The following is a 13764-nucleotide window of genomic DNA, read 5'->3' on the forward strand; positions in this document are numbered from 1 at the left end:
CGTGTTAACTCTGCCACTTTTTTTTTAACAAGGTTGTGAAGGTGTTGAGGCGTGGGTTGGTATGCTTACAACTGTAAGTGCCCAGGTAGTGATCGTAAAAGATCAGCCTTTGGAGATCGACCACTCTGGCCACAAGAAGGCCCTTAAGGAGATGTCCTGCTGGTCGCTCACCAAGAAAAGATCAACAATTGGTTTACCTGCAGATCACTAGTATATTATTCGAACGTTAGGCAACCAATGCTAAATTGTTTTTGTTTGCTTTCCCAGCCCTTGGAGCCAACTTGATGATCAAAATCGAGGCTCTCAATGAGGCAATAAAAGTCATCAAGAAGAAGGAAAAACTTAGGGATGCTTTGAAGAAGGAAGAAACTGATTGGGACGCCATGGTTGCCAGTCGAGATTCTGCGATTAAAACACATTAAAAGTGGAGGGAGTAGACCCTTGACCGCATGAACTAGTTGGCTTCCATCAGGGCCGTGACTATGCTTGGTATCCTCAATAGCTATAACCCTAACCTGGACACATCGATAGTGATGGAGGGTTTTGAGTGCCCTACAGAGGAGGGAACAGACATTATTTAGAGCGTCAGGCCCCTAATCCCCATCTTTGTGGAGTCTTTAGCAGTTAGATTGCTTCATGACGAAAGCGAGGGTAGTCCTTCTAGCTGATTTCCTGTAGTTCTAAACTTGAAACATTTGAAACTTGCCCTATGATTTTGGGAGGTCTGTAACATTGTTGCTACTTTGCTTGTCTTGCATGCTATTGTCTACTATTTCCTTATCGATGAAATAGAGTTAGCATAAGTAGATGCTAATATTGATTAGTATGTGTTATGACCATCCTCGAAACTGACTAATTGCATATCTGTTGACACTGAAAGCTCAACTAGACACATTATTAAATGCATTAGCCCTGGAGTAAACACTCAAAGTAGCCAAAAAGGTAAGGAAAAGAAAACTAGTGCACAACTAGAAAAAGAAATAACATGATAGTTTTTGCAAACTTTAACTGACTTGCGTACTTAGCCAGCATGCGAACATGAACTAGATAGAGAACACATATGGGGTCGACTAGGACTTTAGAACCTTGTGAGCAGTTAGGCGTGAGATGTCTGACAATCTCTGATGCTGTTATGCCTTATGAGGTGTAGTTGTCGGTCATCAACCCAACACATACCTCTGTTAGTTCTATCCAATAATTTTTGCAAAAACCATGTATTTACGAAATATGGTATTACTATGTAGCCTCCGACTCTCTAGTTGAAGAGAAGATTTCCAGATCGGAGAGTAAGAAAGAACATACCTGTACCATAAAAAATATATGATGTTGCCCCCGAATCTCTACTCGATGGCTGGGTCAAGTGGAGAGTAAAGCTGTAGCATCGAAAGTATGAGATGTAGCCCCCAACTCTCTGTTTGATGTGATAATCAAAATATAGAGTAGAGATGTAGCATCAAGAAATAGCCGACATAGCCCCTGACTCTTTGCTCAATGATTGGATTGAGTAGAAAGTGGAGCATACATGCTGATATTATGCGATGTAGCCCCCGACTCTCTAGTTGATGTCAGTTGATGTGATAATCAAGAAAAAGAGTAAGGCATAAACATCAAAAATATATGATGTAGTCCCCGGCTCTCTACTCGATGACTGGATTGAGTGGAGAGTAGAGCATAAGCATCGACTCATTCCTTTCGACCACATGCTCAAAGGCACCAGCCCCCGAGAATATGGCCACAATTTTGTCACGGTCATCGAGTGATTTCAAACAGCTAGGTAGCTGAACATTAAAATTCCACTCTCATCCATGCTCATTTTCACCGCAACTCTTGATTTGACATTCCAAAATGATGCAGCATCCCGCCATGCAAGGATTCAATGTGCCATAATGTTTTGGCTTCTGCCTCATGCACCAGTATGTGAATACTGCACAAACCAAGGTGACCTCAAAATCACAACCGATGTTATCAAATCTTTATAGTTTCGCGTATATAGTTCGACCCATTCCCATGACTATAAAAAGAGGGGACCTGAGGCCATCTATGTTCACCCTAATCTCCTTCCATTCTTCGTTGTGCATTTTTCAATAACAATCATTGATTTTGAGACCGTGGGCTCCACTCCACTATCATCTCCCAAGCAATGACAAGAAAATGATGTGGTACCTCTTTCCCCAAAGTCTCTCACCATGGTTCCGCCAGGAACCATCAACCTCTCCTCTGATGAGGTGGAGTCGAGTGAGGGACCTAGGAGAAGAAGATGTGGAATGTTCGTTGGAGGTCATCGACCCTTCACCCGACACCTCCGACGCTTCCTCGACACCAATGCCAAGGAGTGAGTGGTGCGGGAGCAGGCAACGCGGACTGCACAAGAGGGGGATGTACACTGTGATGATCTTGATGAGATCATCGTCCATGTCACTAGTGAGGTCCTCGGCAATGGATACCACAAACCTGTGATGGTGAAGAAAGCATGGTTGATGGCTCCATTGACAACAGCCAGATCGTCTCTGCATCATGCGGAGGGTCCTTTGGCATCTCCAATGTCAGTCAGCAGCTCTAGCATGGGCAAGGTCTTCACCTCGGCCACATTCCCTAGCCCTTTCGCTGGCCAGCTGCCGATCCTCGGGGCAATTAGCTGCCGTCCTAAGGATGAGTAGAAGAGGTTCCTCGACTCATTCGAGGGCAAATAGGGTACCACTTCCTGCACTCTTCCAGCACATACTTTCAAACTCTCAGAGATGGTGGATCTTCACTGTTTGCAAGAGCTAGGCAAATCCTTTCTATCAACTTTGTGCTAGCCACATAGGTCCGAAGGCAATTAAACTACCTTCTTGGGTCCCATGAGGGACACCACTTCTTAGTACGGGGGAAGGCTTCATATATTGTCTTTGGGAGTATGTAATAGAGAAGTTGGTCTAATTAAATGTAATCGACTAAACCTTCAATGTACCTTATCTATGAATGAAACTGTTGGAGTTGATCAATATTCCAAGAGTTTTTGAGTACCTCAAAGTTTGTATTTGATAATCGCACTGATCTAGGTAGAGTGACTTCGACTACTATGTAGGACACTTCCCACTTAGGTGATAACTTGTGGTGCCTAGCCTATTTCTGCACCTTTCATAGAACAAGGTCTCCAACAGTAAGTTTCCTGGGCTGGATCTTCTAACTGTGATATCTAGGCAATGCTTGTTGATCCTTAGCCACTTGTATGGATGCTCGATCATGATACTCCTCAAGGAGGTAATATCATTTGCCCGCAACTACTCTTGCCATTCTTCCGAGTAACTTTCCACTTATGGTGATCCTACCTGCGACTCAGTCGGGAGCATTGCCTCTACCGCGTAGACTAAGAAGAATGGAGTTTCACCGGTGGCTCTATTAGATGAGGTGTGATTGGCCTATAGTACCAAGGGAAGTTCCTTCACCAAGAGTTTTGAGTAAACTTTCAACCTATCAAAGACCTAAGTTTTGATACCCTACAAGACTATACCATTGGTGCACTTGACATGACCATTACTCTGTAGTATGCTGTATCGAGTAATTATGCTCCTCATCAACTTCTTAGCTTCTTCCCCAGTTATCTTTCCTAGAGGTTCAGCCTTGATCTAGTTAGTGAACGTGTCTATAGCCACAAATAGGAACTTATAACCACCTTGGACCCTTGGGAACGGTCCCAAGATATCCAAGCCCCAAACGGAGAAAGGTCAAGAAAGAGGAATTGTTTACAAAGCTTGGGCTGGTAGAGTGGTCTGCCATCTAAAAATTTTGCAACTCTTGCACTTTTTGACCAGCTCGCAAGCATCCTGGAGGGCAGTCGACCAAGAGAACCCTGGGTGGAAATATTTCCGACCAAGGTGTTGTACGACGCATGATTACCACACGTTCCTCCATGGATATCGAACAATATTTTATTGCTCTCTTCCTAAGTGATGCACTTCATCAAGATTCTGTTACTCCCCTTTTGGTAGAGGTTGACGTCTACAAAGCGTAACTTGGATTTACGAACAATTTTCTCTACAAACACATCATTGTCAGGGATTTCTCGACCTTCGAGATAGGCTCGGAATGGCAAAATCCAAGTTTGCTCATGTTCAAGAACTGCAGTTTTTGTGTCTGTGGGTTCTGCCTCACTGACCTGACCAGGCTACTGGTTGGGTTGGCCAGTGTTGGCACTCGAGGCTATCGATATAGATGGTTTGAGAAGTTTCTCGATGAGGACTGCCACAAGTGTTGGTAAACAAGACGCTTATCTTGGTGAGTTCATCAGTGGTGGAGTTGTCACATCTTCCGACGTGCGTGACTTCCATCCCTTTGAACTTTTACACGAGCTTTTGTACATCATTTGCATAAGCCACTATGTTGTCGTCCAAGCACTGGTACTCCTTTTTCACTTAGTTTATAACTAGCTGTGAGTCCCCTTTCACAAGTAGACACCTAATTCAAAGTGACACAGCTATGCAGAGCCCATTTATCGGTACATCATATTCTACAAAATTGTTGGAAGCTTTAAATTCTAATTGAATGACATACTTGAGTTTGTTTCCCTTTGGAGATTTTAGTACAATACCAGACCCCGAGCCTTAAAGCATGAGTGATCCATCGAAGAAAAGCGTCCAGTGGTCCTTGACCATGTTTGGTTTTGTTTCTTCAACATTTGTCCACTTAGCGATGAATTCTACTAGTACTCTTGACTTAACGCTTGTACGTGGTGTATAGTCCATGTCGAACTCATTGAGTTCGACCGTCTATTATATGATTCGCCCAGTGGCCTCCCTATTGCGTATAACATCCATCAGTGGATACGTCATCATGACTGTGATATTGCGAACTTGGAATAATGGCTTAGCTTCCGAGAAATCATCAGAACTGTGTAGAGCAACTTCTGTACTTGCGGGTATCATAGCTTAGCATCATGTAGGACATTGCTCACGTAGTAAACTGGCTTCTAGCACTTGGCCTATTTCTCGAAACATTCCCGTTCGACTAATGGGACCGTACTTACAACTTGTTGGGTAGCTACAATTTAAATAAAAGAGCTCCTCTTTGTCGTTAGGAGGGGTTAGAATTAACCGAGATGATAAATACCATTTTAAGTCTTGAAAAGCCTTCTCCACTTCTTTCATCCACTCGAATCAGTTGTGTTTCTTGAGCAACATGAAAAAAATGCATCCCTAGCCCGCCCATCTTGGATGGATCGACTAAGGGCTGCTATGCATCATGTCAACTTTTGAACCTCCTTTAGTGTTCAAGGTGATCTCATCTGGTCAAGAGCCTCGATTTTGCATGGATTAGCCTCAATACCTTGACTTGACACTAGGAACCCGAGAAGCTTGCCGGTTAGAATGCTAAATGTGCACTTCTCGGGTTTGAGCATCATACGATACTTTCTAAGGTTGTCGAATGTTTCCTTGTGGTTGTCAATCAATACATCTTTGGTTCTAGATTTGACTACAATATCATCGACATAAGCTTCGACATTGCGCTTGACCTGGGGCTGTAAATAAATTTTAATAGACCATTGATAAGTAGATCTAGCACTCTTCAAACCAAAAGGCATCTTTACATAGCAAAATACACCAAAAGGAGTAATAAAAGCGATTTTTTCATCATCTTCTTTTCCCATGCTAATTTGGTGATACCACGAATAGGCATCTACAAAACATAGCAATGCACAACCCATCGTAGAGTCAACAATCTGGTCGATGAGAGGAAGAGTAAAAGTATCCTTGGGACAAGCTTTGTTGAGGTTGGTAAAGTCAACACACAACCTCCACTTGCCATTGGCCTTCTTCATGAGGACAGGATTCGTGAGCCATGTGGGATGACGAACCTCTCAAATGAATCCCACCTTTAGGAGTTTGCCGACCTTCTCCAGGATGGCATGCTTTCTGTCCTTCTTGAATCTTTGCTGCTTCTGCACCACAGATTTGGCGTTAGGTTCCACAACTAGTCGATGCTCAATCACCTCCCTAGGGACTCCGGGCATCTTGGACGGTTGCCATGCGAACACATCTTGGTTTGCCCAGAGGAAAGTGATGAGCTTGAGTTCCTATTTGGGGTCAAGGTCGGCCCCTATCTTGACTGTCTTGATCGGCTTAGACGGGTCGATGGGCATTGCTTTGATATCACCATCAGTTTTCTTATCCTGAGCACCGTCGTTGGTGTCATCCTTGGTGGAGTCATCGGACTTGGAAGTATCAGCAAAACTCACGATCTTGGAGTCCTTGGCACTGCCCGTGCTTTTGCCGGTGGCTTGACACCTCTGAAGTTTTGAGTCTATGTGTCTTGATGTAGTTGTCATTTGGCAGAAGTACTCGACCATCTCCAGGCTCTGCTTGTCGCACTTGACCGCTGCACATTGATCTTCCTTGACGATTTTGAACCCTTTGGGACCTGGGACTTTAAGCGTCTGATACACATAATGCACCACGACCTTGAACTTGCCCAACATTGGGCGGCCTAGGATCATATTATATGTTGTCTCAAAGTCTGCAACATTGAAGGTCAGCGTCTCTGTATGGAAGTTGTCAGGTGTGCTGAACTGTTGGGGAACAGGTAGGCTACGCCAGCCTAAAACAAAAATTTCTACCGCATTCACCCAAAAAATCATGCTAGTAGGAGATCATAGATTGTTACCGCTCAACGGTGGAAGAAGAGTTGGAGTAGACTGATCCAACGTCGTGCGCGTCAAACTCCTTGAGCAGCTTCTCGATGAAATCCGCGACCAGCTCCACGCAGGTGGTCACACTCAACCAACTCCGAGCAGGTGGTCGTGCTCCTTGACCAACTCTGAGCATATGGTCATGCTTCTCAACTAACTCCAAGTAGGTGGTCGTTCTCCTCGACCAACTCCCGTTCGACTCGCCGAGAAGATCAGCGCCGCAATAGCAGCATTGCCTCTACGATATCCATACGTATTGGGTAGAAACACCAAGCGCCGATGTGCTAGCACCGCATGCGCAGCTATGGTTTTTAGGAGATCGTGTGGAAGGTTGTGGCTAGGGTTTTGTAGTGGCTCAACCTTGGTGCACCCTAACCATGCCTCTCCTCATATAGAGCTCGCCAATGGGTCCCATGTTGGAAGCACTTTTGGACTCCAACTTCTGATGGATCACAATCCAATCAAAACCCATATATGAATCCAATTCACATATTTTGTTCCAACCTATTAAGTGTGTTACCCGTTAGTTTCATGTACAAACAGCTATGACTCGGAAACCTTTTCCAAACTGAAATCAAATAGCGGTCCCTAACAGGACATGTTGACTCCCAAGTATACATAAAAAATCATATCGGCTGAACCTTGATATACACATGCACCGATCCCTTCACCTCACGATACTAGTCAAGCTCAAGGAGAGATACGTGCCACCCTTGTGATATCCCGACCATTCACTCGATCAAATAGTGGATTCATCATTATTAACTCTTTAATCATATTGGCATGGCCATGCACTTTCTCAATCCAACTTCCTCGAGTGGCCTAGAGATATCTCTCCCGTTATCAAGGAGGGGCAAATTACATCTTAATCGCTCATACCACGGCATGTTTCATGACAAGCCTGAAACCTACCTTTATGACTACCCAGTTACAGAATAGTTTTTGCAGCCTGAAAGTATGCCACTACACATTCTGGGAATCAATGACGATCTCAGGTTTGAGGATCCTGCAAGTACACCATTTGAGATAACAACTGATAGCATATCATAAATAAAATCCTAGCAATATCTTAAGGTGGGTCTATCCAACATTATGTTCTCTAACTTAAATGTCCACATTATTAACCTAGTATCTCTATACCTATGATCCATGAAATATGATCATCAATCAATACATTTGCTGGTCTTATATATCATCACAATGATATGCGACCAGGAATCGACTAAGAATCACATCATGAAATAAAAAAAGAGTTTAATGAACAAGTCACATACTTGCCAATCGATGTAAACAATATTCAATCTTGGAATAACACATTATTCAGTAGTACATAAACATAGACGTGTGATATAATCATCTCTATGATTACCTCTAGGGCATGTCACTTTCACGAACATGACCAAAAACTCGATCTGACCAAGAGGCATGGTTGATGAATTTGGAGTTATACCATGGAAAGGCTCAGCTCCTACCTTGAGCTCCAACCTAGGATTCCCATCTTGTCTAAACTCTTAGCAAAGATTATGTTAAGAAAGCTACCCCTGTCAACCAATGTTCAAAAAACCTTGATGTTGAGGATAGTAGGCTAGACCACAATGGATACCAACCCAGGTGTGGAACCTCAGCTAGGTGGTCAGCTTGCTCGAAGGTAATTGAAACATCCGACCACTTGAGGTATCAGGGAGGCCCAGTTATAGCCTGGTTAACCTTCCTTTCGACCGCCTTATACTGCCTCTTGGACTCGTACATGGCGAATCCTCCGAAGATGTGTGCCAAATTCTAATTGGCCCCACATAACTTGGGGTCGCCATCCTTAGCACCTGGATTAGTTTGTTTGCTATAGTAGTTAGCAATTGCAGCCTTGAGCTTCTCTTCAAGCTTCTTGTTGATAGTTTGACACTTGTCGAAGTCATGCTGGTCGGACTGATTAATGGTGTAGGGATCGGTGATGTCCTAAGAGGGATGTCAATTAGGACACTTAAAACTATTTCGGCTCCAAAAATAACACAAGATAAACCTATATCAATTTCTATCTAAATGTGCTCTAGATTTATCTAGTGTGTCGTCTCTGCCAATCAAACCGCTTGCAACCTATCTAAGAAGGTAAATTACAAGTTAGTAAATGTGGAAACGTAAATAAGGTAGAGAGAACAAACTCGGCATAAGAATTTTTTCCCGTGGTATCGATAGCATGAATGTCGCCCCTAGTCCATGTTGAAGCTCCAAAAAGGATATGCTCCCGGTCGGCACCCGGTCATGGCCTTTGAACCACCAAGTCACAAAGACAAGGCCTCCACCCAGATGAGCCACCAAGGCACTAAGGCAAGGTCTCACCACTAGCCTCTCTTTCGGTTCCTCACCGCCGTGATCACTTCGGAGCTTGGGCCGCAAAGACAAGGGTCTCCGCGTCTGCACACAATCGCCTTGCCACCGCTCCACACCAAGTCGGAGGGACAACAATCTTGCCGACAATTCACGAAGACTCCAAAGTGCCGGTGTACCAAGACGTATATTGTTTTATCACTCCTTGATATACTCTCTAGGTAGCAATCACCTAGCAACTCACTCTCTAGGCCTATAAGCACTAATCACTCACTAATCTTGTGCTTAATCGTCTTGGATGATCACTTTAAGTACTTTGGTGGCTTGGATGTCTTCTCAGGTATATGAGAACTCCTCTGGACTCCACCATGCTCAAATAACTAAGTGAAGGGGTATTTATAGCCTCAAACTCGCACAGTAATAGTTAACCCAAGGGCTCTAAAAAGCTGTTAACACCGAATAATCCGGTGAGAACAATAGTATTAACACTAGATCATTCGGTGAGTACACTCTCACAAACTAGCCGTTGGAACCCCACTCAAGCCTCTGTGAACACCGTATACTCCGGTGTATACTCCATTTTCATCACCAAACTTTTCGGTGAGTATACCTTAGCCATCCGAGCCAACATCTTCTCTGTGTAAATTGCCCCGGTGTATTCTCCAGTGCTCATCATTTCACACCGGACCGTCTGGTGTGTTATCCACAACCATTCGAGCCAATGCAACCCTCTCTGTCAACAATGCTTCGGTGCATTCCTCCGGTTTGTACAAATCAATCACCAGACTATCCGGTGAGGTCTTCTGCTTCTTTTTAATCTTTGCATTGTTCATTATCCGGTGTATTGTTCGATGTTGCCTTGCTTCGTCACCGGACTATCTGGTGAGGCTTTCATGCCTCTGTCCCCCTTTGAGAGAGATGCTCCGGTGAGTGCAAATACTCAGAGCACCGAACCATCCAGTGTAGTCATTTCTCTTAAGACTTTTTCTGATTCAACCAAATTTTATCCCGACCTCAGTGGCTTCTTCATGTATTGTATGAGACCTACTAACATATATTCTTGACATACATGTTAGTCATAATGACTATGTTGTCATTAATCACCAAAATCACAATCATAACTTAATAGGGCCATTTTTGCTAAAATCTCCCCCCCCCCCTTTTTGGTGATTGATGACAACACAACCAAAGCAAGTAGCAAATAACAAATGATTCCAAATGTAAAGATCATAAATGAGCACAAAGTCTTACCACATTGCTTGGATGCATGTTCTTACCACTTAGTCCCCCTTTGTTGTGGCTCCCCCTTTCTCCATTGCCACTTTCTCCCTTGATTTGACCTAAGTAAGAGCTTATCCCCCTTTGTTAACCTTCATGTATCTTGCACTAGCTACAATCTCCCCTCATTGTTCATCTTACATTCCTTGCTTTGGTCACCAAACTTCTCTCCCTCTGTCAACAATCTTTCAAAAAGGACTATATGCACATGTTGAACTTAAACGGAAAAACATTAGAGAACATGGGAGTGAGCTTCTCAAATCAGGATCCAATTAAAAATGATACCAATTGTAATGATACCAATTGTAGGAATCTCACTATAGAAGAATAATACCAATTGAAAAGGATGAAAGCACATGGATCATAATTCATGAAACTCATAAAATATAGTCTAAACTCCACCTATATGTGTGCATACATATGATGAGAAAGAAACATATGCAGAACTAGATTATATGTCAAGATAGGAAGTTTAAGCTATATTATGCATGGAGGTAGCTTAAATGAACAAAGATTTGAGAATGATACCAATTGAAGCGTTTGAGCATTGCATACCTACGGGGACATGTTGATTGCTGCATGAGACTACAAAAGATGCAACTTGAAACACATGCTAGTCTCAAAATCACAACCTGTAGGATATACTCCCCCTAAATGTGTGCATACAAGTGTTGGATACTTGTGAGATATATGCACTTGTTATTGATAACAATGGGCACTTATCCTATATATTTGATCATGGCATATAAAAGATATCAATTGAAAAATTAGTGCCATGTAAGGGACCTACAACTAATAAACCATGTACGTTGCTGATGGATAAGAGAGAAATACAAGCAACCTACCATATGAGACTTACACTAGGCATTACAATAAATTGAAATAAGCTTATGCAATCCTAGACAAGGCAAATGAGCTAGAAGCAAAACAAAATGCATGAACAAGAATCTAGCTATACTTATCTCTTTTACCTTTGGATGTGGACTTGGGTATGTTATGATCATAATCTTCATCAATGTGCTCATCTTGTACACTTGGTATTTTTGCTTGAATCTTTACTTCATCTAATAAGCCAAGTCTCCAAATCCCCATAGCCGCCTCGGGCTTCAAGTCTTCTTTGGAACCCAAACCGATTGTGGCTCCTTCATGTTGGTGATGACTTCCTTGGGCACCCAAATGGTTTGGTTCCACCTCCGATCTTTCTTCCCAATAATGTGTGCAACCACCTAGCCATTTTCCTTTTTCTTGATCTTTTAGTAGTTGCTCTTTATCTTATTCTTGTAGTTGGGCTTGGTATAGAGGTTGGAGGTCTTGTTGGAGAGGTTTGCCATCTTCTTCTTTTCCTTGATCTCCTTCTTCACTTGCTTGCATTGGAAGGACTTGTGGCCTTCTTAATGGCATTTGAAGTATGTCACATTGACCCCTTCTCGAGCTTCTTCACCATGAAAGCATAATTATCTTGAGAAGGTTGGACATATCCTTTGTCCTTCAATCTCGCCAAGTCCTCCTTGAGCTTCTTCACTTCTTACTTGAGCTCATCATTCTATTGTGCAATGAGTTCATTAGATTGTTCTACAATAATATTCTCAACACAAATCTCATTGCAAAGGGGTGAGCTAGATAAAGCATATAAATCATCACAAGAAGTGAAGCATCTGCTTTATGATTGTAATTAAAAAGAGAGGTAGATTGCTTCAAAGGGAACTTAGTTTGAGATTGGTACTCAAATTTATCCTTAAGCTCTTCATGCTCCTTGTTTAGCAAATTGAATTTGCATAATAATTGTTCATAATTAGAAACAAAGGTAGCATGAATGTCATTAAGTGCATTGAATTTCTTAAGCTCTTTTGATTGTTTCTTAAAGGCCCTTTGTTACTCATTGATCAAATGAAGGAGTTCATAATAGGAGGGAGAATTCTCATCGGATTCATCATTACTTATATCTCTATCTATACCTTTGGCCATAAGACACTTGTGAGATGGCTTGCGAGACGACTTGTGTGATGATGATCTTTAGGAAGAGCTTCTCTTGGAGGAGTGGATGGTGATGCTCTCGTCACTTGAGCTTGAATCTTCATCATCACTCAACCATCTTCCTGTACTTGTGAATGCTTTGGCTCTTCCCCTTGTCTCCCTCTTGTTCTTGGTCTTTTCCTTCTCCATCTTAATATGATTAATTGGACTAAGTCCTTCATGGAGATTGAGGGATCAAACTTGGTATTGATCTTCTTGATGTTCTTCTCCACTTGTGAGATGAGCTTAGCGACTTCGGGTTCTATCTCTTCATCGCTTGAGGTGTTTTGCTCATCTTCTTCATAGACCTCTTCATCTTCATATTCATCGTCTTCAATTGAGCTTGAGTCTTGCTCTTGTCTCCTCATCCTTGCCTTCATGTGTTGACCTTTAGCTTGCTTGCTTGTGAGAGAAAGGTTCTTGGTGTCGGATGAGGAAGAAGTTTCCACCCCATGTTATTGTCATCTCATGGGTCATCTTGCTGAACACTTGACTTAGAGTCATCTTCTTGATGTCATTATTGTCGTAGATGATAGCGATGATCAACTTGTACTTTGGAAGAAGAACTTGAAGTATTCTTCTCACCACTTGATCATCTTCAATTGGCGTCAAACCTAACCCATTAATCTCATTGACAAGAATATTGAAACGTGAGTACATGTCATTAGCACTTCAAGGGGTGATTGCTTGATGCCATTAAGTTTAGTAACAAGCACATGATCTTTCTCATTGCGCATATCCTTTGTGCCTTCATGTATTTCAATGAGACTATTCCAAATATTATGTGCATTGGTGAGAGAATAAACACGATTGAATGCATCAATACATATAGATGGTAAAAGGATACTCTTTGCCAATGCATCTAATTGTCTCTCTTTGTTGGTGATGCGTTGTCTCATCCCTTCCTCGGTGACTCTCCAAACATCTAAGCCTCTAGCTTGCAAATAACAAGACATTAGAATTTCCCAACGCAAGAAATTTGTGCCATCGAAAAGTGGAGCACTATAAGAATCCATCCTAACCCCGGACGTCACAACTCCAGGATTTTAAGCCTATCAAGAGCACGAAGCTTTGATACCAATTATAGGGATCAGTGACATCCTAAGAGGGGGTGAATTAGGACACTAAAAACTATTTTGGCTCCAAAACCAACACAAGATAAACCTATATCAATTTCTATCTAAATGTGCTCTAGGTTTATCTAGTGTGTCTACTCTACCAATCAAAGCGCTTACAACCTATCTAAGAAAGTAAATTGCAAGTAAGTAAATGCGGAAACATAAATAAGATAGAGAGAGCAAACTCGGCACAAGGATTTTTTCTCGTGGTATCAATAGCATCAATACCATGTTAGAGCTCTACAAAGGATATGCTCCCGGTCGACACCCAGTCATGGCCTTTGAGCCACCAAGTCACAAAGACAAGGCGTCCACGCGGATGAGCCACCAAGCCACCAAGGCAAGGTCTCACCACTATCCTCTCTTCTG

The sequence above is a fragment of the Phragmites australis genome, chromosome 23 (genome assembly GCF_958298935.1).
Source record: "Phragmites australis chromosome 23, lpPhrAust1.1, whole genome shotgun sequence".
NCBI classification, from domain to species: domain Eukaryota; kingdom Viridiplantae; phylum Streptophyta; class Magnoliopsida; order Poales; family Poaceae; genus Phragmites; species Phragmites australis.